General features: G+C 37.2%; 1 protein-coding gene and 1 long non-coding RNA gene across 2 annotated transcripts in view; one reads left to right on the top strand and one right to left on the bottom strand.

Annotated features, from left to right (window-relative positions):
- Nucleotides 1-26,797, bottom strand: part of LOC114281079 (cyclin-A1-4) — a 155,039-nt gene that overhangs the window by 38,225 nt on the left and 90,017 nt on the right. The window lies entirely within an intron of this gene.
- Nucleotides 14,172-20,937, top strand: LOC114265669 (uncharacterized). Its single transcript, XR_003630422.2, has 2 exons — nucleotides 14,172-16,937; nucleotides 20,674-20,937. It is a non-coding gene; the product is annotated as an uncharacterized LOC114265669 (long non-coding RNA).

The raw sequence follows: 26,797 nt of genomic DNA, 5'->3' as shown, positions 1-26,797 counted from the left end.
AACCGAGGAATTAGCAGATCCAAAGTTTGGTGGTAGATTATCATCCTTTCCTCCTTGACTTTCCAATCTCCTTTTGCTTGAGACACAACGAGGTTCGAGTCCCCAATGACGTCCACTCGTCTTGCCCCTAGTTCCAGGGCTGCTTCCAGGCCAGCAATACATGCTTCATACTCTGCTTCATTGTTGGAAACCTTGAACCGGAGCTTGAATGCTAAAGGGACCCGGGAATCGTCAGGCGCTATCAGCAACACCCCTATCCCATACCCATACTGGTTTGACGCTCCGTCAAAGTACATCGTCCAAGTTTCATCTTCGACGTGCAGAATGGCTTCATCTGGGAATAGATACTCAACCGCTTCATCCCCCTCAACCGGGTGGTCGGCAAGGAACTCCGCTACCGCTCTGCCTTTTACTGACTTGCGCGTTACATACTTCAAATCAAATTCGGAGAGCAACAGCAGCCAACGAGCTAGCCTACCCGTAAGTGCTGGTTTCTCGAAGAGATATTTGATGGGATCCAAACGCGAAACCAACATTACAGAGTGGGCTAACAGGTAGTGCCGCAGCTTCCTGGTTGCCCATACCAAGGCCAAACAAGCCTTCTCCAGCGGTGTATAGCGGGTCTCGTAATCTAGCATCTTTTTGCTCAGATAGTAGATGGCTCTTTCCAATTTGTCTTCTGACTCCTGCGCAAGCATGCAGCCCATGGTAGTTTCAGTTACCGAAAGATACAGTATCAACGGTCTCCCCAGCTCTGGCGGTGACAACACGGGCGGGTTCTGTAGATACTCTTTGATCTGCTCAAAAGCTGCTTGACATCGGCCGTCCCACTGGAATTTCTTTCCTTTCTTCAGGAGACCAAAAAGTGGTTCACAAGTCAAGGTTAATTTAGAAATAAACCGTCTTATGAATTGCACTTTACCCAGAAAGCCTCGCACCTCCTTTTCAGTCCTTGGTGGTGGCATTTCTAAGATGGCCTTGATTTTGGAAGGGTCGACCTCGATGCCCCTTTGTGTGATCAGAAACCCTAGCATCTTCCCTGCTGTAACACCAAACGTACATTTCTGGGGATTCAGTCGCAGCCGAAACTCTTTGATCCTTTGAAAGAATTTTTGTAAGGCGGTGTAGTGGCCCTCTCTATCTTTGGACTTGACAATCATGTCGTCCACATACACCTCGACCTCTTTATGGATCATATCATGCAATATTGTAGTCGCTGCCCGTTGATACGTAGCTCCAGCATTTTTCAACCCGAATGGCATCACTCGATAACAATATGTCCCCCACGGGGTAGTGAACACAGTCTTCTCTCGGTCTTCGGGTGCCATCACTATCTGATTATAGCCTGAGAAACCATCCATAAACGAAAGCAAGGCATGTCCTGCCGTGAAATCCACCAATTCATCAATGTGCGGCAAGGGGAAGTCGTCCTTCGGACTGGCCCTATTCAAATCTCTGAAGTCTACACAGACCCGAATTCTGCCGTCCTTCTTCGGCACCGGAACTATGTTGGCCAATCAAGTTGGATATTTAGATACCAGTAGGAACCCTGCGTCAATTTGCTTGGTGACCTCTTCCTTAATTTTGAGGGCCCAGTCCGGGCGAATCCTTCTGAGTTTCTGTTTGACAGGGCGGGCCTCGGGATCAAGAGGGATCCGGTGCTGTACAATCTCAGGATCGATTCCAGGCATGTCTTCGTAGGACCACGCGAAAACATCTTTGAAATCTTTTAATAAAGCGACTAAGCGCTCGCGCTCCTCCGAAGACAACGTGGACCCGATCTGGACCAGCCGCGGGTCCTTCTCAGTACCAACATTCACAGTAGTGATTTCATCCATTAAAGGTTTAACAAATCTTTCCTGCTCTTGATCAATTAATCGTTGCAAAACTAGGGGAATTTCTTCCTCGCTGTTTTCATCAAAATTTTGAAAATCCTGGTTTAAACAATAAATCAAAGGCACAGAAAAATACTCGGAAACCACATCCACATCATTCTCATTAAATACTTCCAAGCCGTCAGATTCCTCTGTTACAACAGACTCAAAAGAAAATGAAAAAGACGACCTAGACAGGACTGTGGTATCCGGGTTATCACCCCCAGGAATACCGGACTCAGACTCAGTCGAGCTGGAATCTGATTCCGACGTACAAGATTCAGTAGAATCAGATTCCGGCTCATTACCTGACCCGGAACTGCTAGATAAAAAGCCTTCTTCATACTGCCAGATGAGAGAAGGTGCGATAGATGCATCCAAGATCGGCGCTGGAAAGCCCGCAGCTATTTCATCTCCAATCACAGAAACCGAAGAGTTATCCCCCAAGCACTCTTGGCCGATCGGAGGATCTGATAGTAGACTCGCCAGTGCTACCCCCATTTCAAGCTCTGTGTTCTCAGGATCCACTGCTTCACATTGATCAACCTCAGTTGGTGGGTCTGTCCGCGCTTCGGCAACGTCATCCCCAGATAATTGTATGTCGAAGAAGATTTCAAAACCAGGCACGCGCGTCCCCTCCGCGTTTAGCCATGGCTCCGGGAAGCCGCAGAACGGAAAATCTTCCCCCTCCCGGACGAAACGTCCGTTTAGGGTACCCTAGATGGGCCTGTGCATTAAATCAAATGGCTTCCCGGCCTTCTTTGCTCTGGCCCTTCCGGCCATTTCTTTTCCTTTCCTCACCCAGTCCTCTTTGGTGGGCAGATATCCCAGTCCAAAGGCGTGAGGGTTGTGTGGCACTTCGGCCAGCACTGAGACGCCCTTCCGGCCACTTCTCCCTAATCCCATTCCAGGGGTATGCTTTAGCTTGTTCATGAGGTATATGGATTGTGCACTAACGTACATGCCCTCATTCGCAGCCATGACATTCTACACCACTTGAGCCTCGGCCAAAGTGAACCCCGACAAAAACACATCCTCCGTGCCGTGCTCGATCTCTAAGACGGGTGTGGACACTTCTGGCGGTGGATGGATTGATGAATTCCCAAAAACGATCGCTACCCCTTTTCCATGAGGGTACTTTAGCATTTGATGTAGAGTGGAAGAGACTGCTTTGACCTGGTGCAACCACGGTCGCCCCAAAAGTAGGTTAAAGGTTGCGGGAACGTCCAAGATATGAAATTCGATGCTGTGTTGCCCTGGACCAACCTTGGTTTGAATTTTAACAGTCCCCATCACCTCTCTGCTGGTATTATCGTATGCTCTGATCACTTGGGTGGTTGGGATGAAATCCGCGGGTTTTAACCCGATTGCATATGCCGTTCTGGTCGGGCAGACATTAATCGCAGACCCGGTATCAACAAGTACCACCGGTATCCACTTATCTCTACATTCCACAGAAATATAGAGAGGTTTGTTATGGTTTGTGCCCTCAGGCAGTAGCTCCTTGTCCGAAAAGGTTAATGCCGGGGAACCTCCTCCCGGAAAAACCAGCCCAACCAGCTGTTCAGGCGTGGTGTCTATGGAGAGTTTAGACTTGTCCATAGCAGATAGGACAGCTTCTCTGTGCACTCGTGATGCCATTAGCAGTCCCCAGATGGAGATGTCTGCTTGTATCCTTTTTAACTGTTTCAGCACAGCTTCATCTTCAATCTGCTTCTCCTTCTGTTTCTCTGCCTCTCTATCCTTCCCGGATGCCTCGGGTTGGTCGAGGTGTGGGGGCTTGAAGTACCGCCCACTTCTTGTCATATGGTCAACCTCATCGAGGTACCAAGTATCATCCGGCTGGTTATTCCCCCAGTCTTCATCGGTGTGGGCAAGACACAAATCGTCATCTTCCCACCACATTCCACTGGCAGCCAACAGACACCTGTCTGGCTCCAGTCCACTCGCACTCTCAGTGCTCTCTGTCCATATGCTCGCAGCATTGTCTGTCTTCGTGCACACAGCACTTTCAGTCCCCTCAGGGCCCTTTGCCTTCCTGGCTCTCTCAGTAGCCTCAAACTTTTCTTGCTCCAGCTGCGTCAGTACAGCTGTTTGTTCAATAATTCCCGTATCCATAATGCCCGTGTCCCGAGCGGAATTCTTAACACCGGCGCTCTCCGGCGGTACATCTTGGCTTTCGGCCGTTCCGGCCATAACTGATATTTCCGCCCCTGCCGGGCTCTGTTCTGATTGGGCTTCCCCCACTGCATCCGGTTGATCTTCGAGCCAGCCCGTGGCCTCCTCTGATCCCTCATAATCGTACCAGTTGATCGACGCCTCCCCCAGTTCCTGGTCATCAAGAAGTTGCAGGTTGGCAAAGTCCTCCCCTGCGGCTGTCAAATCATCTGCCCATAGCCCAGATCCATCCCCTCGGATCATGCATAGTTCTCCTGTCTCTGGCAATTCTACACTTAGCCCAATTCGGCTCGTTGATAGGATGTACTTGCTTGGATCATAGGCTCCCCCAGTAAAACTATGCCCAGTCCCAGATTCAACAATCTCATTCTTTCCCAAAATCTGCCTTGCCTTGTCTTCGACGGTCACCACCACCGGTTCTGGTTGGGTTTTAGAGATGTCCACCATGCACAAGAAATCAGTGCAATCGGGGAGGAACACCTCCGGCTTAGGTAGGTGGGTGGGCGTAATATAGATGCTAGGATCGTAAGATGCGACCCCAGTCTGAATAAAGTTAATTCTTTTGGGAGGAGGAGCTTGGTTATGTGGTGGGAGGGGGTTGGTGGTGACATTGGGTTTATCAGGAGGTGCGATCACCTGTTTGTCAATAAGATCTTGGATCTCATGACGCAATCTGTAACAACGGTCGGTGTCATGACCGTGTTGTTGGTGGTACGCACAGTATTTTGACGGGTAGTAAGAGGGGGGAAGTGGATTCGGTAATGGCTTTGGTTCCAGGGGTTTTAAATGATTCTTCCTGATTAATATTCCCAGAACCTTGGTCAGAGGCATATATAGTGGGGTAAAGGTTCTTTGGCCTCGTGGTTGGAATCTGTTGGTGGCTTGTGTGTTGCTTCCGGACGCGCCGGAGAAGGGTGTGGCGGTCATGGGCCTTGGAGGGGGAGGGGGAGTGGTGGTGACCATACCAACTTCCGAGGTTCTCGTATTTGCAGCGCCACTCGGGCCCGCATTGTTGTTACGGTTAAAGGTCCTCCTCGGTTGTTCTCTATCATGGTCAAACAGACCTTGTTTCATTGCGTCTTCGATTTGCACCCCCATATCATGTAAATCTGCGAAAGTAGGGAAGGGGACCACAATCATTCTCAGCATCAGTTTTGGGTGGAGATTGCGCACAATCATCCGGATTTGATCTTTGTCTGTGGGCCTTAAAGTCATTGTTGACGCCTTTGCCCTCCATCGGATCACAAAGTTCGAGAAAGATTCCTTGGGCTCTTGCCTCGTCGTTTCAAGATCACGGGTTGTGACCTCGATCTGAGTGTTGTATGAATACTGCGTGACAAAGGCCTCAGCCATTTCGTCCCAATTCTTCTTCACTTCATCTTGTAATCTTGCGTACCAATGGGAGGCCACACCCGACAGGGTTCGGCCGAACAGTGAGAGCTTCTGTGGTCGTGTTAGGCCCATTGGCCGCAAGATATCTGCAAACAGTCGGATATGGACCATGGGGTCGCCGGTCCCGTCAAAACGGTCGATTTGTGGCATTTTGAACCTATCGGGGAGTGTTACGGCCTCCTCGGTATATCCATCTCCGATATCCGGCATAGCCTTGACCCCTTGGGACTTCTTAAAGAGCTTCTCCAGTTTGCTCAATTTCAGAGCCGTATGATCAACCTCGACCTCGAATGGAGAGTCCGAGTGATTGGATGTATGGACCTTGGACAATTGTGGTGGAAACGGGGGCGGAGCTGGCCCCGTTGGAAGATTCGTGTCCTCTTGTACATTTTGGACAGTCGGTAGAGTATTCTGGGTATTTGGTGGGGCGTTCTGAACAGTAGGTGCCTGCTCAAGTATTGGGGCTCCTGCCGGAGGAGGAATTTGTTGTGAAGCAGACGCTGTATTCTGTTGTTGCAGCCTGGCGATTAGTTCGGCCTGTTGGGCCATGATCGCGGCCTGCTGTTTGGAAAACTCCGATTGACAGGTGGCGTCATCATGCATCTGTCTCATGCTCTCCTGCATCTGGCGCATTAAAGCCTCCATCCCTGATGTATTCGGTTGATCCATCTGTCTAACTGGTATGTCTATCTCTGCAGCAGTAATTGAGACCTCAGTCCTATAGTCCTCTGATGAAGTAACCCACTGCTCTGACAACCTCTGTTCTGACACACTGCGCCTTTTTGGCTTCCTTCTGGTAACAGGGGGTAGAGAACGGAACACTGGCTGTCCGTCGATTAGATCCTCAGATCGGTGGAGTCGACGACCTCGTGTCCAAGGTGCTTGGGGAATGCCTGTTGGGTTGGAAGCAATCGTGCTAAACTGACCTAGCAAAAGATAAATAAAGCGAAAAGGAAATAAATAAACAGATAAACGGACAGCATAACAGCTTAAAATAAAATGCAAGACACACAGTCGGGCATCATCAACATACAGTCAATAAGCTGAAATACACACTGGCCTCAAACACTGATTATCATCCCTGTATCACTGTTCCCTGAAACAGAATCTGATACCCGCAGATAGCTGATTCTCAAATACTGGTTGATGCCCGCAGGCCTGATACCCATAATACTGAACGGATGCCCGCAGGCCTGATGTTGAAACTCATGTACTAAACTGATGCCCGCAGGCCTGATGCTCAAACTCATATACTGATCTGATGCCCGCAGGCTTGATACTGATAATACTGAACTGATGCCCGCAGGCTTGATGCCCAAACTCATATACTGATACATGCATTCCTGTAGAGACGCACTCTAAAGCACATAACAGATAAGTGAGAGCCAAAACACCCCTATGTTGGGGTAGGGTTTCCCTGTCCTATTGTGTCAGGAGCTAGGGTTTCATTACGCACACAGCGGTTTCAAACAACCTATAAACGGGTAAGCAACCTGTCCTAATTTGGAATAGTCACTATGGATCCGAATATGCACTAGGTCGAATGGTCAAAAAGGGTGCCCCGGTAAAACCGGGGTTTGTGTTCCCATACTGGCAGAGCCCACAACCGGTCAGCCTTATGGTCATGCCTTGACAAGACAAGCCTCCGGCAAACCGTTCAGGAATAGCAGATGGCAAACACGGTGTCCTAGGCGCACCAATGCAAATGCAATACAAAGAAACACACAAGTGCAGTCAAAAACAGATATCACGAGTTCGAGTCAAGTTCTCTAAATCCCCAGCAGAGTCGCCAGAAACTGTAACAAGCCCGCGGGGGACCTCGCTACAGCTCGGACTCGACTTTCTAGTCACGGTTCTAAGTCTGAACCAAAGAGTCCAAATCTGGCAAATCGTTTTGAGAAAAAATAGATTTTTTTGAAAAAAGTGCCAAACATGGACTGCTTTGCCAGATACAGAGTCGCCACCTAAATATTTTATTTTTGGGAAATTTAGGAAACCCTGACTCGGTGCCAAAAGGCCACGTGTCCGTCATCACCAAAGTTGCCTCGGCTCGGGAACTTGGATACGATTGGGGAAGGTCACTTCGTGAGCACCCCCGCTCCCCCGGTCATAGACCGGCCTCTACTAACCATGATATCAATTTTTGAAAACATTGTGAGTTCTTATTCCGGTTATTAGCCTAGGTTACTATGTGATGCTCACAGCATACAAGTATAGACTGGATCGCCTGATTTGGAACAAAACATTTCATGCTTGTTTTTGAAAATGGTTTGCTGCCCGCAGGTAGGCTTGAAACATTTGATGATTTATTCCAATTTAAGTAACTCAACCTTCACCCACAGGCATTCAGGCAGTTATATCAGATAAGCACATAGCCTCATGGTAAGCATGCTATCATGGCATTCACTCACACGCATGCAAGGATGCTAAAGCATAAAGCTTACCGAGTACTCCAAGCCAAAATAAAAACTCATTAGAAATCATGCATGATCCTAATTTATACAGAAATGCCTAATGCAACACATGCAAAATGCAACTATAGCAGGCTCGGCTATTTTAAGATGGTATATGAAATGCTACAACTATCATGTATTCAACTTAGAATTGAAATACAAATGCAGTTAGTATGATGCGCCGAGCCCGGTGCATGCAATACAGATGAATGAATGCAAACATGCTGTCATACTGTATGCTAATTTAAACATGCCCTAATCTAACCATCGTAAGCGGATAAATAAAAGGGAGAAAGACGTGGGGTTGGAAGACATACAACACACTCACGCACACTTATTACAGTTGTGCCCTCGCGCAGAGGGTCCGAATAAATATACAGTCCAAATATTACAGTCCCGAATAAAAGAATATTACAGTCCAAAATATTACAAAATCCTAATTAATTAACGAATTAACTAAGAAAACTGTAAAATTGGCATGCAAGCCAGGGACTGCCTTGCTTCTGATGGATGATGCATGTCCGGGTCGTCTTGCGCGGAAATCCACCGGAATGCCCCAATTAGCCTCTGTTTACACCTGTCTTGAAATGCGTGCCAAACCCCAAAAGGTTGCTGATTCTTCATTTTGCTGCAACAGAGAGCAGGAAAGGGGCATAGCAATGTATTTGCACAGATATATGCATGTCTCGATCCTCGTACCACCAATCACGCATACCGAGGCATGATGGCAGAGGAGTCGAAATGCACAACTCAATATAGGATGAATGCACATGAAACTACAGCTAAAACCTAACTCCATCATGGATAATCCGGAGTGTCGGTGACTGGGGAATCGAGACACATTCCGTCACTCGGAGTACGAAATGTACCTCGTTTCCCGTGCCCGGACTAACTCCTATTCCGGACACGATGCAATATGCATGATATGCATGAAATGCAACTAAGATGCAATCCTAACATACTCAATGCTATGAAAATGAGATGCCTCAAAGTGCGTGCACACGGGCACGCAAACCGAGAAAATGCATGAATGTAATGAAAATGAGATGCCTCGAAATACGTGCATATGGGCACGCAAACCGAGCCAGTGGTAAAATGCTATGAAAATGAGGTGCCTCGAAATACGTGCACACGGGCACGCAAACCGAGGTGATGGCATACGCAATGAAAATGAAGTGCTTCGAAATGCGTGCACACGGGCACGCAAACCGAGGCAATGACAGAATGTGATGAAAATGAGGTGCCTCGAAATGCGTGCACACGGGCACGCAAACCGAGGCGGTAGCGGAATGTGATGCAAATGACATACAGAATGCAATATGGACTTATACCAACATGAGTGAGCCTCAACCACACTCACATAAGATGCCGATAGCAAAAAATGAGGTGCCTCGAAATGCGTGCACACGGGCACGCAAACCGAGGCGATGCATACGCAATGCAAATGACATGAAAATGACAAATGGGCTTATACCAACATGAATGAGCCTCAGCCACACTCACATAGGATGCCGGCGGATAAAAATGAGGTGCCTCGAAATGCGTGCACACGGGCACGCAAACCAAGGCAATGATAAAATGTGATGAAATGGCATGGAAATGACAAATGGGCTTATACCAACATGAGTGAGCCTCAGCCACACTCACATAGGATGCCGGCGGATAAAAATGGAGTGCCTCGAAATGCGTGCACATGGGCATGCAAACCGAGGCGATGCTAAAATGTGATGAAATGTGGCAAAAATGATATGCAAGCATACTAATGGAATTTCAGCACTAAAATATGGGGGAAAACAGTCCCGAAATGAAGCGAAATGACATGAAATGCAAGGAAATGTCCCGAAATGCAACATTAGGCACCCGAAATGACCTATAGCTATGCCAAACATGCACAATATGGACATGCAATGCAAAGACAGAAGCTAGACAGTCCCAAAAGATGCACGTTCACAGTTATAAACATGGCCAAACAGCAAGTATAGGTAGGGGAAAAATAGCATGCAAGAATAGGGGCCAAAAGAGGGGTAATGAAGCAAGTGGTATAAGCAAAACTCAAACTGAAAAATTTCCTTCTACAACACTGAAGATGGACCAAAAATATGAACATTTACAGTATATGGCAGACCTCAAATCAGTACACAAATATGCCAAAAATGTGATGCAAGACAAGGCTCAAAAGGTGCTATAACATGAAGTATATAAAATAATCACCAAAAACAAAAAAAGTGTGAATGAAACATGAAGTATAGGCCAGAATAAGGCCACTTTTAGTTCGGACCAAGGGCCAAAAACAGAAGCAAAGGGGGCTGCCAATTTATGCAAAAATGGGGCCAAATAGGGGATATAACTACAAGTGACACATGGAAGCACCAAACAATGTTGAGCCCTTCTCCAATGTTGAAAAGGGGCTCAAAATAAGCCTTATATCAGTTTATAACATGCTCAAAAACAGATTGCTCGTGGGCCAAAAATAGCATGCAAAATCATGACATACAAGATGATCAATGAAGCAAGTATATTATGGAGGGCTCAAACAGGGTTGAGCCCTTAATGAAACGTGAAGATGAGCTCAAAAGATGGCCCTTTTCAGTTAGGGCCGGAGCTTGAAACCAAAAGGAAGTGAGGCTTAGAAATAGATCAAGAAAAAGGGTCAAAAGGGTAAAAGTGTTACTTACCCTTGAAGATTCAAACTTTTGTTGCTTCTTGGATGGATTTGCAGCTTCTTTAGCCTTCAAGAATCCTTCCTTGTTGCTGGAAATGAGATGGTGGTGGTAGAGCTTGGTGGTGTAGAAGGAATGATGGTTAGGGACTTAGGGTTTTTTCAAGAATTGAGAAAGAAGAAGATGGAGTTGGCTATGGAAGCTTGAAGGAGAGTTTGTCTAACCCCAACAAAGAACAAGGTTTGCTTGCTATATAGGCCAAAGAAGGGGTGTAAAGGTGGGGGAAAAGGAGGGTAAAACTCCCCCACAAAATATCCCCCGGATACAGATAATATCTGGGGGATATTGCCCCACAGCTGTAAAGTGCACAGTGCAAGGAAGCAGGCCGACCCATTACTTTTGCTGGAGGTGGCCGGCCGGCCACACCCCCTAGCCGGCCGGCTAGGGGTCAAAAGGGTCAATGTGATTTTCTGGCCGGCCAGCTACTGGAGAGGTACCCCTATGTGTGTACAACACAACCATGTGGTTAAAAGTCCAAGAAAGTGGGCCCAAGGGGTTCAACATTAGCCTGGAAAGAGGGGGTCAAAAGGGTCAGGTGACCTTAATGGCCATCCACCAACTTTTAGTGGCCTCCCAGATGTGTAGATCACAGATATGTGGTTGAAAGTTGGCAACACTACCCCTAGGGTGTTCAACATTAGCCCGGAAGTTGGAAAAACGGGCGCCGGGAGGCTCCGGAGGAGAGATAACTGGCTGCTGCAACAATTGCTGGCCTCCCACCCTCCAGTGACCTTCCTCGTGATAAAACAGAGGTGCCTGCCAAAAATGAGCAAAAACCGATGCAAAACGAATGTTCGGGGGCCAAAACACGCAGCTCGAGATCCCGAAAATGGGCTGTTAAACACCGAAAGTGGCGTTCGGCCACGAAGTGGGTTTCTGGGACCCCAGTGTCCCTCAAAAGGGAGCAAATAGGAAGTATGCCAAAAATCAGAGCGATAGGAGATGGTTAAGCGGTCCCGAACAGAGGCACAAGGCCTGACGGCTCCGAAAACCGGGAATCGGGCTCCGAAATGGGCAAAATGGCCTACGGCCACCAAATGTAGCCTACGGACATTGAGAGATGGTCTATGGGACCTCTCCCTCCCCTCAGGAAAAGAAACAGAGAAAACCGAGTCTGGTTCGCAAATCGAGACAAGGCACAGAAGAGGGTTCGGAAGTCTGGAGGCAGGGCTCACGGCCGCGACTCTGAGACTTCTGAACAAGCACGATATGCAACATCACCAAGCGCTCAATCGGTGACGTCTGAGTCTTAAGGTCGGTCAAAAATGGGGTGTCTACAGTTTGGTTCTGGTCTGGTTTTACAAGTGTAACGGTCTGATCTGGTTCTCAAGATCGGTTCGGTTCTTGAATTTTCTTAGAACCGAACCAATCCAATCCGGATCGTGTACACCCCTAGAGAGAGGGAATGAAGGAAAACATTTAGTTTTGGGTGAGCTGGCAGATTTGACACTTGCCAAATTTGGCAGCTACTATATGGAATTATTAGAGAATCCTTTTTTTATCCAAAGTTGCTATATTATAGCTTTGGCAGTTCCAATGACAAACAATAGGAGATTCTCTAAGCTTACGACATGTTGGTGAGATGGGAAATTCCATTTGTCTTTTGGATGGACGTTGGTCTGGGAGTAAAGTGGGAAGAATTGCAAACATGAAGAGTCAAAGTGGAAAATATCAAAGTTAAAGGACCAAAATGAAAAATGAGTGAAATTTTAAGGAAACAAAGTGTAATTTATCCAAATAAATATAAGCTCATAAGTATTTACAAATTAGTGAAAGACCACGCTTAATTAAGAATTTTTTAACAAAAAAATTTTAAAATTTTAATTTGTCTTTAAAAAGTATTTTATTTTATTGTGTTTAAAATAGTATTAAAGTTTGTTTTCTCAATCTTGCTAATAAGGGGTTGTTTGGGTACATACTTATTTTATTTAATTTTTTTTTATCTTTTTTTTTTGTTCACATCACTTTTTTATTTTTTTGTACATCTTTTTGTAAAAAGTCAAAAACTTATTAAAATAGTTTATTCCCAAAGTATTAGATATACTAAAAAAGTAGAATTAGATTATTTAAATAATAACACTTTGCTACAAATGAAAATAGAATAAAATAGAGAAAATTGTTGAAAAATCCAATCTAAGGAGGGAACAAGACATTAGGTCCAGTGGATTTTTTTATTGGTAAGAGGTTCACGGTTTGCGAAATAGTCTAGTAATAAGTCATTTTGTTTGTTTTAAAGAACATTGTGTTTCAAATTTTACCACTTAATTTATATATTGACTTTTTATTGGCTATCTGTTCAAATTTATATCTATCTGCTCAAATTATTTTTTATCTGTTCAAATTTTTTTGTCTATCTAGTCAAATTTTTTAACTATATGTTCAAATTTTAATCTACTTGTTCAAAATTTTTAACTATCTGTTCAAATTTTTTCCCTTATTTGTTCAAATTTTATTATTTGTCACGCTCCACTTTCTTTACTAGGTTAACATTACTATATCCACCATTAAAGTCCATTTTCATTAATATAATACGTAAATGAAATCCACTAACATCCATAAATACATAAAAATTCCCTCAATCGCATAAACAAATTGAGATGCAACATGAATTACAATTAAATAAATTACTCGTAGGCCTACATTGTTACATAATAGAGAAAAGGTTCAACCCTCTTTACAACAACGGTGTTTCGCCAACAAATAAAGGCGCTGTGGCCAACACGTAAAGAAGATTACCGATCTTGTATCACTTATCAACTTGTATCTCAAAAAGGATTAACAATATGAGATGAGCATAAAGCCCAATAGGGATCCCAATATGATCCTAAACAACAACAAAATACATATAGTTATGATCATGAATGCTTTCTATCATACAATATAAATTATGTGACGGTTTATAATAAAAAAATATACTTATATATATAAACTTTTTTCCAAAAATTCGTCCAATTTGCTCAACAATACATAACGTTCTCTCTTCCTTCTTATATTATCCATTTCATAAAGAACATATATTAACAACGCATTTTTGATAATGTATTCACAAAACTAAATCACCTTTCATTGCTTACACTCTCAACCCATCACATACACCCATTTCTAATACATAAATGACATTGCCAAGCCTTAAGCCAAGGGTAATGAAACATTTCTACAACCTGTTCGACACACAAATGTATGTACAATACCTTGAACACGAAAAGAAAAATAACATATATGCCAAGACTACTATACAATCATATGAGACAACCCAACCTTATCAAACAAATTGTTACCACATATAGTATACACAAAAAAGTGGTTCAACACTGAAACCCTAACCTATGCTCTACATGTCTTAAGCACAGTAAGCCAAGGATATGCCTTTTTCCACAACGAAATGCCAATTTACTAGATACAAGCTGGAAGGGAATAGTACCTCTACCAATTTACCATAAACAAGCTGGAAGGGAATGGTACCTCTGCCAAGTTCTCCAAGCGCTAACTGAAAGGTAGTGGTACTCATCATTCTAAGTGCAGCCAATTCTCCAAGCACTAGTTGAAAGGTAATAGTATCTCTCATTCTCAGCAGAGTATACGTTACCAACCATCACTACATGTTAAAAACATAATAATACAAATGTAATACATACACATAATCCATTCAACACATCAATGTCATCCTCCACCAATGTCAAGAAGAAAATCTCTAAGCACATGTATTTGATACACACAACTACAACCGTCCAAAACTCATGGGATATAAGCCTAACAACAACAATAACATATATCAAATATTCAAATGACCAACTCCTCGTTTCTCAATTAGTAAAAGAGTTATAATTTCATCTTCTTTTCAAAAACCAAATTCCTTATTTTTCCAATTCATAATATTCGAACCATGTTCCAAAAATTCATTTTCTTTCTTTGATAATCCCAAACCCATAGATAACCGAAATCACAACCCAACTCAATGCATATTTCTCAAAACAATCTTAATATCTCAGTTAACTCCCTTTTTAGCAATTACTACATTAATACAATCCACATAATGCATAACATAACTATTACTCAACTTTTCTCCTTTTCATTCATCAAACCTTTAATAATAAAAATTAGGGTTTTCCCTTTAATTATAACATAAACAAGATATAATTTCACTTTTTATAACTCAAACCCAAAATCCCTTTACATGAATTTGAAATCACATAACCAAATCGTACTTTTTATGCAATAAAAATATACCGCATGTCTATCTATAAGGAAGTATTGGGAAGGAGTAAAGAAATCCATACCTCTAACAAAAAGAGGAGAAAGTCCAAAAATCCAACTTCGATGAAAACACGATCCGCTCAGATTGCTAGAAAGTTCTTTTTGTGCTCTACGTTTTGGTATAAGGAACTAAGAGTAAAAAGTGAGTGGAAATAGATGAAAACGAAGCTAGAAAGCTTGAAACCCTAAAAAATGGTAGATAAGAGGAAGAAGAGGAGAGAAAATGATCTTAGATTGACCCAAAAATAACCTTTTTAAAGTGCTGATCCTGAACAGACCGTTCGAGTGATGAAACTTACGCTTGAGCGTCAGAGGCATAAGATTGCTCGAGCGATGAAACTTTCGCTTGAGCGCAGAACGTTTAGACTTGCGAAAATATTGGATGACCCACAAGATCGCTAAAGCGAACATTTCATTGCTCGAGTGATGAAGAAGAAAAACTTGCAGGTTGTTATATTATCTGTTTAATTTTTTCTTTTAAATTCAATCTATCTAAATTCTATCCATTCAATTTTTTTTCCTATTTGTTGAAATGTGAAGCTAAACAAAATCCTATCTGTTGAGCTAAACAAACCCCTATCTGTTGCAATACCAAATCCAACCAAACCCTATCCTATCTATAGCAATGTGCTTCAACATCAACAACATGAACAACAACAACAACAACATATTTGAGCCAAGAAAAAAAAGAATCTGAGCCGAGAATTTTATTATCTGTTCGACAAGAATTCTTTCAACAACAAGCCACTCTCTATTCAACAGATCTATCTAAATTTTATTATCTATTCAAATTTTGAACAGATTTGTCCAAATTTTACTATCTCTTATCTTTATCTATTGCAATCTATTTCATCATCATCATCATCATCATCAACAACTTAAAAAAAAAAAAAAAATAGATACTTGCTCACAGATCTGTTAAAAAAAAGAAAAAAGAAAAAAAGCCTTCTCTACGTATCTAGATCTACCACAGATCTACCAAAATACTAGAACACTAGAGTTTATCAGGTCTAATCTGTTGGAATCTTTTTTTTTTAACAATCTTTTTTGTCCCTATCTAGTTAATTTTATTTATTTATTTTTAAATCAGATCAGATATGATCAGAGAATGAACTCTAAGGGCTTGTTTGGTTTGTTTTTCAGAAAAAATTTTGGAAAAAATTTTCTACGAACAAATTTTCCAGAGTAATCAAACCAAACAAATTTTTCAAAAAAAAATCTCAAAATTTTATTTGGTTACTTACTTTCCAAAATCACTCTCTCTCTCATACACATCAAATCAATGACTTTTTTTAAAACTCTCTCCTCAAAACAATTTTCCAAAATCATTTCTAAAAAAAGACAAACCAAACAAGTTTTTGTACTTTTTATCTCAAAAACTACTCTACAAACATAAACCAAACACACATTTTCGCACATATACACAGAGATAGATGCCTACCATATTGCACTTTGAACATAAAAACAATACGAAAAAAAAAAGCACAAAACAAAATAAGATCAAAACAAATATATATATATATATAAAAAGCCTTTCTCGCTCTCTATCACTTCACTTTACATACATACACATACCTAAAAGAACAAAAACTACAGATCAAATAGACATATCTATAGCCTATATAAAAGTGTATAACCCTGGTACAACGCTCTTGCCTGCTTGCTTTCCTAACGTTTTTCTTGCTTGCTTTCTAACGTTCTACAAGAGACAAATGGAACTGCTTGGTTGTATACCAGAAGAATTCCACTCCTTCCTTACCTAAGAAGCTTTGCATCCTCATAGAAATTTCCAACATCGGTGCTTCATATCGGTTCTGTTTTTCAAAGCCAATTTCACGTGCTGCAAGATTCAAACACTGCAATTTTCATGATGATGGCTGGATTTTGTCTTTTATGTCATGTGCTTCTGCAACAAACATTGAATTTCTCACAATATATATATATATATATATCTTCTTGATGGAATTGGTATTACACTGTTCTTTACATCACTGTTGGCATAGTTGCTGTCGTAACGCTGTTCAAATTGTTAATCCAAAGTTCTGGTTCCACCATTGCAAATCCTGGTAATTATATCCCTATTTTGATGTTTATATGTCTGTTGCACAACATTCACCTACAATGTTTTCATTCCTGCATATATGTTTAGTAGATGCCCACCAAGTGTTTGTCAATATGTCTCAATGAAACAACCTGATTTGGGTAATTGGATCTGCTAATTTGAAATTGAAAGATTTGAAGAGAAACTTTGTTAAATTATATCAATACTAGATATTGAATTTAGAGTAATAGTTTTAAAGTGATAGTCTTTGTTAAGTTTACCAGGTTTAATCACAAACCAATTTCAAAAACAACAATCCAAATAGAACGTTGTGATTTTATAGCAAACCAACATGTGTGCATATACATAACTCATCAAAAGCAAACTAAAAACCCATCATGCCATGAATATAAAGATCAAATTTAACAAAGCACAAAATGAAAAAAGAGCTTACAAACCACCAATTCTAGAAGAAGTTTATCAAAACCAATAGCACTGAAATATCATCATGAATTCATAATAGACATCCAAAGACACCCAAAAGGGTGACCACATAATAAGAGCTATAGACTATGCAAAACAACTATAAAATTATATGGTTAATTTCGGAGTTCACATGAAAAAGAATCAGAGAACATGCAACTCAAGTGAAATTGCAAAAAAAACAACATACTAAAATTATGAACAGAAAACTTAATGAAAGTACAAGAGGAAGAGTAATCATCCATGGCTTCCTAAAGTTTTGAGTAAATCTTTTTATTTATTTTTTATTTTTTTTTGCCTTTCTCCTTATTTCTTTTCCAAACCTGTTCGGTTTCACAATTTTCTGGTTTAAAAAAATGCTTTTTATTTGGTCACTGTTGGTTTTGAAAGACCTTTCTTAATCTAAACTTTTTCCTCACAGTTATTAGACATTGTTTAGTTGTAACTATTTTACCTCATTTACTATCAAGTCTTCACATAAACTACAATTGTTGAAAATGTTAACCCTCAAATTCCCTTTTATTACCCACTTTGGGATTGCTTGTTAAATATATTCTCTCAGCCTTTCTCAATGAAAATGCTTCTCTATAACCTTGCCTTTAGTCATACCAATCAATTTCTTTAATAAATATCACCAACTTTTGTCCACAAACACTTTTATGTTGTTGCTTTTAGAGCATTTTCATAAATCTCACCAACTTTTATTTGCCTCACCTCTCACTATCTCCAACACTCTAAACATATATACAGAAACACAAGAAAGGCACATATTACACACACAAACTATAATTCTGAGAAGTTTCCAGAGCAACCCAATTGATAAAAACCTTAACCCTCAATTTTCGTTTCATCAAATCTTAGCCCATTTGAGTACAACTGGTTTTCTCATTCTCTCTCTCTCCCTCTCTCTCTCTCTCTCACACACACACACACACAAGGAAACACAAGGACTTGAAATTAAAGGATTTGAAGAGAAATGTTGTTTAATTATAATAATACTAGATATTGAATGTAGAGTGATAGTTTAAAAGTGATAGTCTTTGTCAAAGTAAAATCCTCAATATAATGCATCATCACATTGACAGATTTGAAACAACTACATGAATGTCCAAATAAACCAAATACGAGGATTAATAGATCCAATATTACAAATTGAGTAATCCGAAAAAGACCTTTTAGTTAAATATCTAATAAACTCACATGGTATAATTAACACAGTACAATATAAGTTACTCCAGCTCGATTAGTGTTCATCAAAAATACTTTCAATATCAATTGGTAACAAGTTAAATTCAATCCATTACTCAACGTAAGCATTATTAAAAATAAAAAATACTCAACTAAAATCTGTTGGCTATTATCTTAAAATGTGTTTAATAAACTTGTACACTACACTACAAAGAAATCAATAAACCAAATTTAAACAAGTTCTACAGCCCTACCTATAATCTAAAATTTAAGATGGCAGGCACACAAAGATTGCAAAAAAGGTTTCATTTTTCAAGGTTAATCAAGAATTCTCATAGATGATGTGCGATCTTCCTGAACTGAATTTGCTGCCTACTCTTTCCCTTACACTGCTGGTCTCATCTTCACTTGCTCTGAGAACAAAATCTGTGAGCTTCTCTTTTAATGTAAGAAATGTTGATTTCGAGGGATTGTGGATTGATGAATACTGATGTGCCTTAAGTTTTGGATTACCAAATCATTTGGTTCCACCTTTTCTAAGCAAATAAAAATACTTCAACATTTCCTTCAACAGTTCATTGTTTTCCTTTTATTGTCTCTTGGTTTGCTCTTGTTAAACATGTGTATATTTCTTCAATTGAAACTGTAGTTTCTGGTTTACTTTCCGATTGTTTACTAGCTTAATTCAATCTACTAATATAGAGATCATGTCTTGCGTATAAAAAGAAACATAGCCACAAATTTATTATGTGAAAAAAATCTAACCATTTAGATTTATTGAACTTTATGAAAATTCTTAAAACCTTGTTTGTTCTATTCCATAACTGCGAAAAATATCTAACCATTCAGATTTATTGAACTTTATGAAGATTCTTAAAACCTTCCTTGTTCTATTCCATAACTCAATATGCTGGTTTCTTTTCTTTACAATTAATGTTGAAAACTTTAGCTTCCACGACGTCATTGTTTAATTTATTATTGATTTATTCTAGATGTAACTTGCAAAATTTATTATTAAATGTAGGCATACTCTAGAATTTAGCTCAAACATATGAATCATTGTTCAATCAAAACTCGACAATGCCTATCTGAAGAACAAGGTATGCTACATAAATAGAGCGAATCACTTTTCGTTACCAATGCCTACACAAATAATCTGTCAATATTTCCCAGCTCGTAAGTGTGAACAAAATCACCAATAGCGTGCGTACTATTCAAGACTAACAAGTGAACGAAGCAATAATTAAAGGGAAAATTGTCAAAGAGAAAAAGAACAACAGTTATGTAATACAATCTCAAACAATGATAAAGGTATAGAATATGTTGTCAGACGCAATAGGATAGACAAACCTACACACCTATTGTCTGGGCATGTTTTTCCAAGGAAGAGCTAGACATATTTGTAGTTCCACTCCATATGTTCCTTTTCATGTATAACATCTAATTCAAACGTTATATAGATGTGTCCTTAACTCTTGTCGCTCCAATGAAACCTTCTACTATGGAAGTTGCTTAACTAATGACACTGTAGCTTGTCCAGAACCACACCATTTTTCAATGCGTATGAATCTATAACTTCATATTTTCATATAATGTCTAGAGGCTATTACCATTTGACAAAATACACCTCACTTATACATTTCACTTAGACTAATTTACCTTCGTAATTTTAGGAATGCTTCCTTCATTTGCAGACCATTTGAGGGATTTACCAAACTGTCAGCGGAATGAACTTGATAGCAACATGGTCACAACTTCTACAAAAAAGCATATGTTCTCACAACTATAAAAACTACTTATAATATTGATTAGAGCCTAAATGTTACATATTTGGCCCGCAAAAATATATTTTATTAGTCTATTTATTTTTACTATTTTATATTTTTACATATTTTTGTGTGTTTTTATATATTTTGAATGTTTGTACAAATATTAGTGTAAATAATACATTTTAGATATTATATTATATTTACAAATTAAAAACAAAAAAAAAAAGGAAAACAAATTGAAGTCGGTAGAGCCTTCATCCCCTCTACCCCTCCATTAACATATATATGAATGACGACTATAATTTTTGTTTGTTTTTGTAGGTTTTGCCTATAAAAAGGGCAGCTGGGCGAGAGCAGAAGGGAGGCGAGCTGAGAGGGCCAAGAAGAGAGAGAGAAGAAATTTTAGAGGGTATTTATTTTATAGTGGTTATTATAGTAGTATGAGTAGTTAATTTTTATATCTAAGGGTTAAGATGAAATTCTGATCATGTAATTGAGGTAGTGTGTATTTAGTTTTGTAAATTATTAATTGATTAGGGTACTGTTGTATAACCCATATTTTAATGCAAATATTGTTTTATCAAATTATGTGTTCATTTAGTCGTGAATACATGTTATACAAATGATTTTCATACTTGTGTAATAAAATTGTTATACGAGTCATATCTAGTAAGACAGGTCGCATATCAACCTTAGTTTAGTGGTGATAGTCCATGCTAAATAAACATGATTAAGGACTTTTTGATTTTAAAACACAAATATTTTTAAGTGATGTGTCCTGACCAAGTTACATCGTAGTATCCATCACTATAATTTTCTACGTTCTAAATACAATAACTCCCAATTACATGATTAGTAGTGAATTGTAAACCCTAAGGATTCCTTTTTCTCTCCTTCCATTTTCAAAACCAAAATTTTTAAAATTAAAGCCAACTTGGCCTAGTCTTTGTGGTTCAACACTCGTTTTCAACTGCTATTCTATTTAGTAGTAGTTGCTATCGGTTTTATTCATTTTATTTTTGTGTGCAAATGACCTATTAATTTTGGCATTGTTGTTAGGGTTTTGGTAAGTTTTTTTTTTTTTTTTTATTCAAAAACTTCAATTAGTATTATTTATTTATTTATTTATTTTTGGGTGCAAATTGTCTTGTGTAGGTGAACTACTAAAAAAACATAAAATATAACCAAAAAAAATTCATACTGTGACATAAAAGAAACACCCGTGCTGGACACTGGTGGATGACCTTTGCTAGACATATATCTTTGAGGGTATTAAAAAAAAAATTCTGACTACTAATTTCTGACTATTAACATTTATTTTATTACAATTTACTATATCGTATTTTCTTTATCGCAATTTACTTGTCTCAATTTAATTTTACTTCAAAGGTACTCTATGACTCCCTACATGTTGTACATTTACTTTATTTTGTAAAGTGTTGTTCTATTTTTTTGGTACTAATTTGCAAGTTTTTTGTTTTGTTTGTTTTTTTTTTTTTTTTTGGTGTTGTTAAAAAAGGAAAAAAGAAAAAGAGTGAGTGTGTTATATGCATGGACGTCATTCTCGTCTTCCAAATTTATTGTATGACCCTGACCTAACATATAATTAAATAAAAATATAAAATACTTAAGAATTAAGAATTGATTTAAAATATAGTTAAATTAAAATTAGATTAATATGTTAAGAATTACAATAAAGAATTAAGAATTTAGGATTAATTGTGATCTAAAAATAATTAAATTAAAATTAGATTAAAAAGTTATGAATTACAATCAATAATTAAATATTTAGGATTAGTTGTAATCTAAAATATAATTAAATTAGAATTAGAATAAAAAGATAAAAATTACGATAAATAATTAAAATTTTATAATTAATTGTGATTTAATTGAATTAATGTTAAAAATTGTAAATTATGTGTGTGTGAGGAGAAATAAAGAAAATAAGAAAAAAAAAAAAATATGATTTGAGGGTATTACAGCCATTTTATATTTATGGTTAATGGTGTTAATGATTTGAGGGCCTTTCTGACTATATTTGAACCGCATGGGTGGCAAAGTGCATTTGAGGGCCTTTCTGACTATATTTGAACCACATGGGTGGCAAACTGCTTTGGGCCCAGACTATAAAGGAGTAAAATGAAATATGTTATTTTAAAGTTTAAAATATTAAATTATTCATTAAAGATATTGTGCCTGTTTGGCAGAAATTATTTACAGCTTATTTCAGCTTTCAGCTTAATTTAAGCTATTTTGATGTGTTTGGTTTAGCTTATAGCTTATAGCTTATAGCTTTGTGGAAGTCAGAAATCAGCTTATTCTTTGAGTGGGGCAGGAGATGCTTTAAGAATAAGCTGGAAATCAGCTTAAGCTGAAAGTTATAAGCTATAAGCTGTTTAGGCATAAGCTATAAGTACTTTCCCACAGCTCTACCAAACAGGACTATTATAGTAATAGTGATGCGTGCTGGACTTTTCAAGATATTTTTGTGTGTGTGTGTGTGTGTTCTTAATGCATGAAAGATTTATTATGATGGGATTTTGACCAAATTCCTTTTTATTAACCTTATAGCGGGATGTTTGTTACAATTTAAAAGATGTGATTATAATTTATTTTAATTTGTGGGTATGTGTGATGTTTGTTGCAACTTTTGCTTAGCTTACTAGAATATCTCTAACCACACTCTTCATTCTTCACTAGCTAAAATACAAAAAAGAACACTTTTTCATAAATTCCTTTTCACCTACTTATGTACCATTTAGCCCACATTATTTTCTTATATTCTAATAAGTTCTATGAGTGACATAATTACCAAAATACCTCTAGTAATATTCACTTTACAGTGTGAATGTTCCGTAATATGAATATTCACACCGTCAATGTGAATGTTCACACCATCAATATGAATGTTAACATGTCAATGTGAATATTCAAGTTAACATCCATATTGTCACTGTGAATGTTTATACTATCAATGTGAACATTCACATGTCAATGGGAATATTTATACCGTAAAATATGAATGTTCACATTATCAAATTGCTAACCGTTTAAAAAATATTGTAAGGGCAAAAATGTCCATAAAATACCTTAAATATGAAAATTATGATTTGGTAAATCAAATGTTCAAATAATAAGACTTATTGTAATACAAGAATATCTTATGAATTAATTGGGATACAAACACTTGAAAAAAGATTTGTTAATAAATTCCCCATATAAAAATGGTATGTTGTCAAAAACTTGAATTATTATTATGAAATTAATTACAATTAATAATATATTGTCAAATACTTGAATTAAATAATATAAAACGTTGGAAAAAAAAAAGTGTAACATAGTTAACAAAATTATGAAATTATTATTATTTTTAATCTTATGGGATTCACTAATTTAATTTTGTACCATGGATCACTTTATTTTAGGGAGAATTACAATTCGGAGATAACTTTTAAAAATTATTATGAATTCATCAAAAAAAAAAAATTATAATTATAATTATTAATATTTATAATATTTACTATTTTTTGTAATTATTTTTTCTTTACTTCACTGTCATGTTATTTGTCCTTACTTCAATCTGCTCTCACACTCTCTACATATTCCCTTTCAACATAGAGAAAACAAAGCAAGAAAAGAGAAGAGTGGGAACGGAAGGTAAGAGAAGAGGCTAATTTTATTTTTACACATCAATTCTCTTGAATATATATATATATTTAATGAACAACTTCTTAATATGCATATTAAATTTTTTTTAAAAAAATCAGTATATATCTCTTTATTTCAATAATATATTTATTTATAAATTTTAAAATTCTAATTTTTCTTTCATCCACCGACCCTATCTTTTATCACCATTGCTGCCACTCTCAAAACCCTCAATTGCCATCACCACCGCTACTCCCAGTTTATTTTCATCCATCAAACACTTTTATATTCAACATTGAAAGTGAATGATTCACAATTGGAAGTTTGTAGGAGTGTATAGTTCATGGCGCGAGGTGGTCGCAAATGGAAGAGAAAAGAAGCGATGAGAGAAATGGTGGAGGAGAGAGGTGGCACTATAATGAGGGATGATTGTGATATTTTAGAATTAGGGTGATGAGGGATGATTGTGATGTTTTAGAATTAGGGTTTGAGTGACGGAAGATAAGGTTGTCATGTTATTTTTATTTTATGACAAAATTGTATTAAAGAAAAATTATATTAAGTGTGTGAACTGGAAGCAATTAATGCTTGGAAATAGAATTATCTATAAAAGGGTGGTAGATGTGGAAAACTAATGATTCGTTTGAGAATTAATTTTTTTAACAATTCTTTACGATAATATAAAATAAAAAAAAAAGTGAAGAATGAATTGATTTTTTATATTGATTGTTAATTTAGTACATTTCTCTCAATCTTCTAAAAAAAATTAGTACATTTCTAAACATAGTCTAAAAATAAAATAAAATAAAAAGTGATATTTTAGTTAATTAAATTGTGAATTTCACCCGTTTTTCTTTCCTTTTTTTTTCTTTTTCACTTTATTGAATTTAATTTAGGAACATTTACACACAAGTCCTAATTTATGAATTTATATTCTATTAAGTTCTAACTAAGATTTTTGAACCTTCAAATCCCATTAAAATTTTTAATAATCAGGATTGCACTTCAAATAATGATTGTTCATCATTTATGATTATCTATAAAGGAATATGATGATTTGACATTTATTTTGATTTTTAAAATTTTAAAATATCAACTTTCAAATTGAAAAAACTAAAAAAAAATTATGTGCAAAATAAATAAAAAAAAACCTCATATTTTTTGAAAAAATTGAATTATTTTTTTGTACAAAACTAAAAATTTTGTATCTATAAAAGAGTATGATGATAAAACATTGATGTGTAAAATTAAAAATAAAAAAAAAACTTTAAAAATGAAAAAAACTGATAATGTTCTCAGTTTTAAAACTAGAAAAAACTGTTAATATATTCTTGATTTTGTTGGAGAGTTGAATCAAACCAATAAGTAAAAGGATAAAAACGTTTAATCTTATGCTCTGTTTTTTTTGTTTCATTAGTTGGTGAAACAATTATCTGAAACATTATTATATAAACTGGATAATGTTCTTAATTTTAAAAATTAAAAAAAAATTGATAATATTATTAATTTTACTAAAAAAGACTTGTTGGTCCAATTTTTTTTAAATATGATTTAAGCTATCATAACATTTGTAAATAAGATTTTTAAGTAATTAACTCTTTAATTTAATATTGATTCTCCCACTTCTTTGTGATACTTTTACTTAAAATTTTTTTCAATTTTTGTTAATCTTTTCATTTTTCCAAACTTTATCGATCAAGTGAAGAAAAAATTGGGAAATGTTACATATTATCAATTTTGTATCATTATTTTATATCACGTCTTCCTTGGATGTACTTATGGTTTCATTTATTGTGATAATTATGAAAGAAGTAATAAAATCAAGGAAAATGCTACAGGTCCTAAATGTTTTACCAAATAAATGATAAAATGTCTGGACCTCACACCCATGTGAGACATTTGATCATTTTTTTAGTAGAAAATTTGAAATCCCTAACATTATCTTAAAGATAAATATATATTATAATAAGAAAGAGATAATGACATTATTTTTTCATTTATATGACTAGCAAATTGTTAATGAAAAAAGTAAGTGTCACGTGAATTAAAACTTTAAGAGAGATCAATATAATTATGTCAAATATGTGGACCTAATTATATTTTCTGTAAACTTCAAGAGATGAGTATAATTTACCTTACTTTTTTATTAATAATTTGTTAATCATATAAATAAAAAAATAATATTATTATCTCTTTCTTATTAAAATGTATATTCATCTTTATTTATTTTAATATCAACCCACACTTGGTATTTGGTTAGTTTTGGTCAGTTTAATACCCACATTTGGTGTTTTCTTGATCTTTTGTTTACGGTTGTTTTTTATCGGAACTTATGTACTCTTTCCTTTAGTAATATAATCTGTTTTGACCGTTTTTAAAATAAAAAAAATGTTAAAAATGTAGTTATTTTTATCATAATTTCAAGGTAAGATAAGTGTAATTTATCTTAAAATTAAATGAAAAAATTAGTGATAAATCTAATTTAGAGGGTGTCTAAGGCATTAGGTCTAGTGTATTTTTTTTATTGGTGAGAGGTTCACCATTTGTGAAATAGTTTGGTGAAAGATCTTTTTACTTGTTTTGAAAGACAATTTATTTTTAATTTTACCCCTTAATTTATCTATTGACTTTTTTATCTGTTGACTTTTTTGACTATCTGTTTAAATTATTTTCTATCTGTTTAATTTTTTTATGTGTAAATTTTTTATCTATCCAAATTTTATTTGCACAAATTTTTTATTTATCCAAATTTTTTATCAGTCCAACAATCGGTCCAGCTGCTGGTGCCTGGGTATGC

Source organism: Camellia sinensis, chromosome 3, assembly GCF_055761805.1.
Source record: "Camellia sinensis isolate YWXY chromosome 3, ASM5576180v1, whole genome shotgun sequence".
Taxonomy (NCBI): domain Eukaryota; kingdom Viridiplantae; phylum Streptophyta; class Magnoliopsida; order Ericales; family Theaceae; genus Camellia; species Camellia sinensis.
The sequence above is the reverse complement of the archived record's forward strand: the minus strand, read 5'-3'. Positions and strand labels throughout refer to the sequence as shown.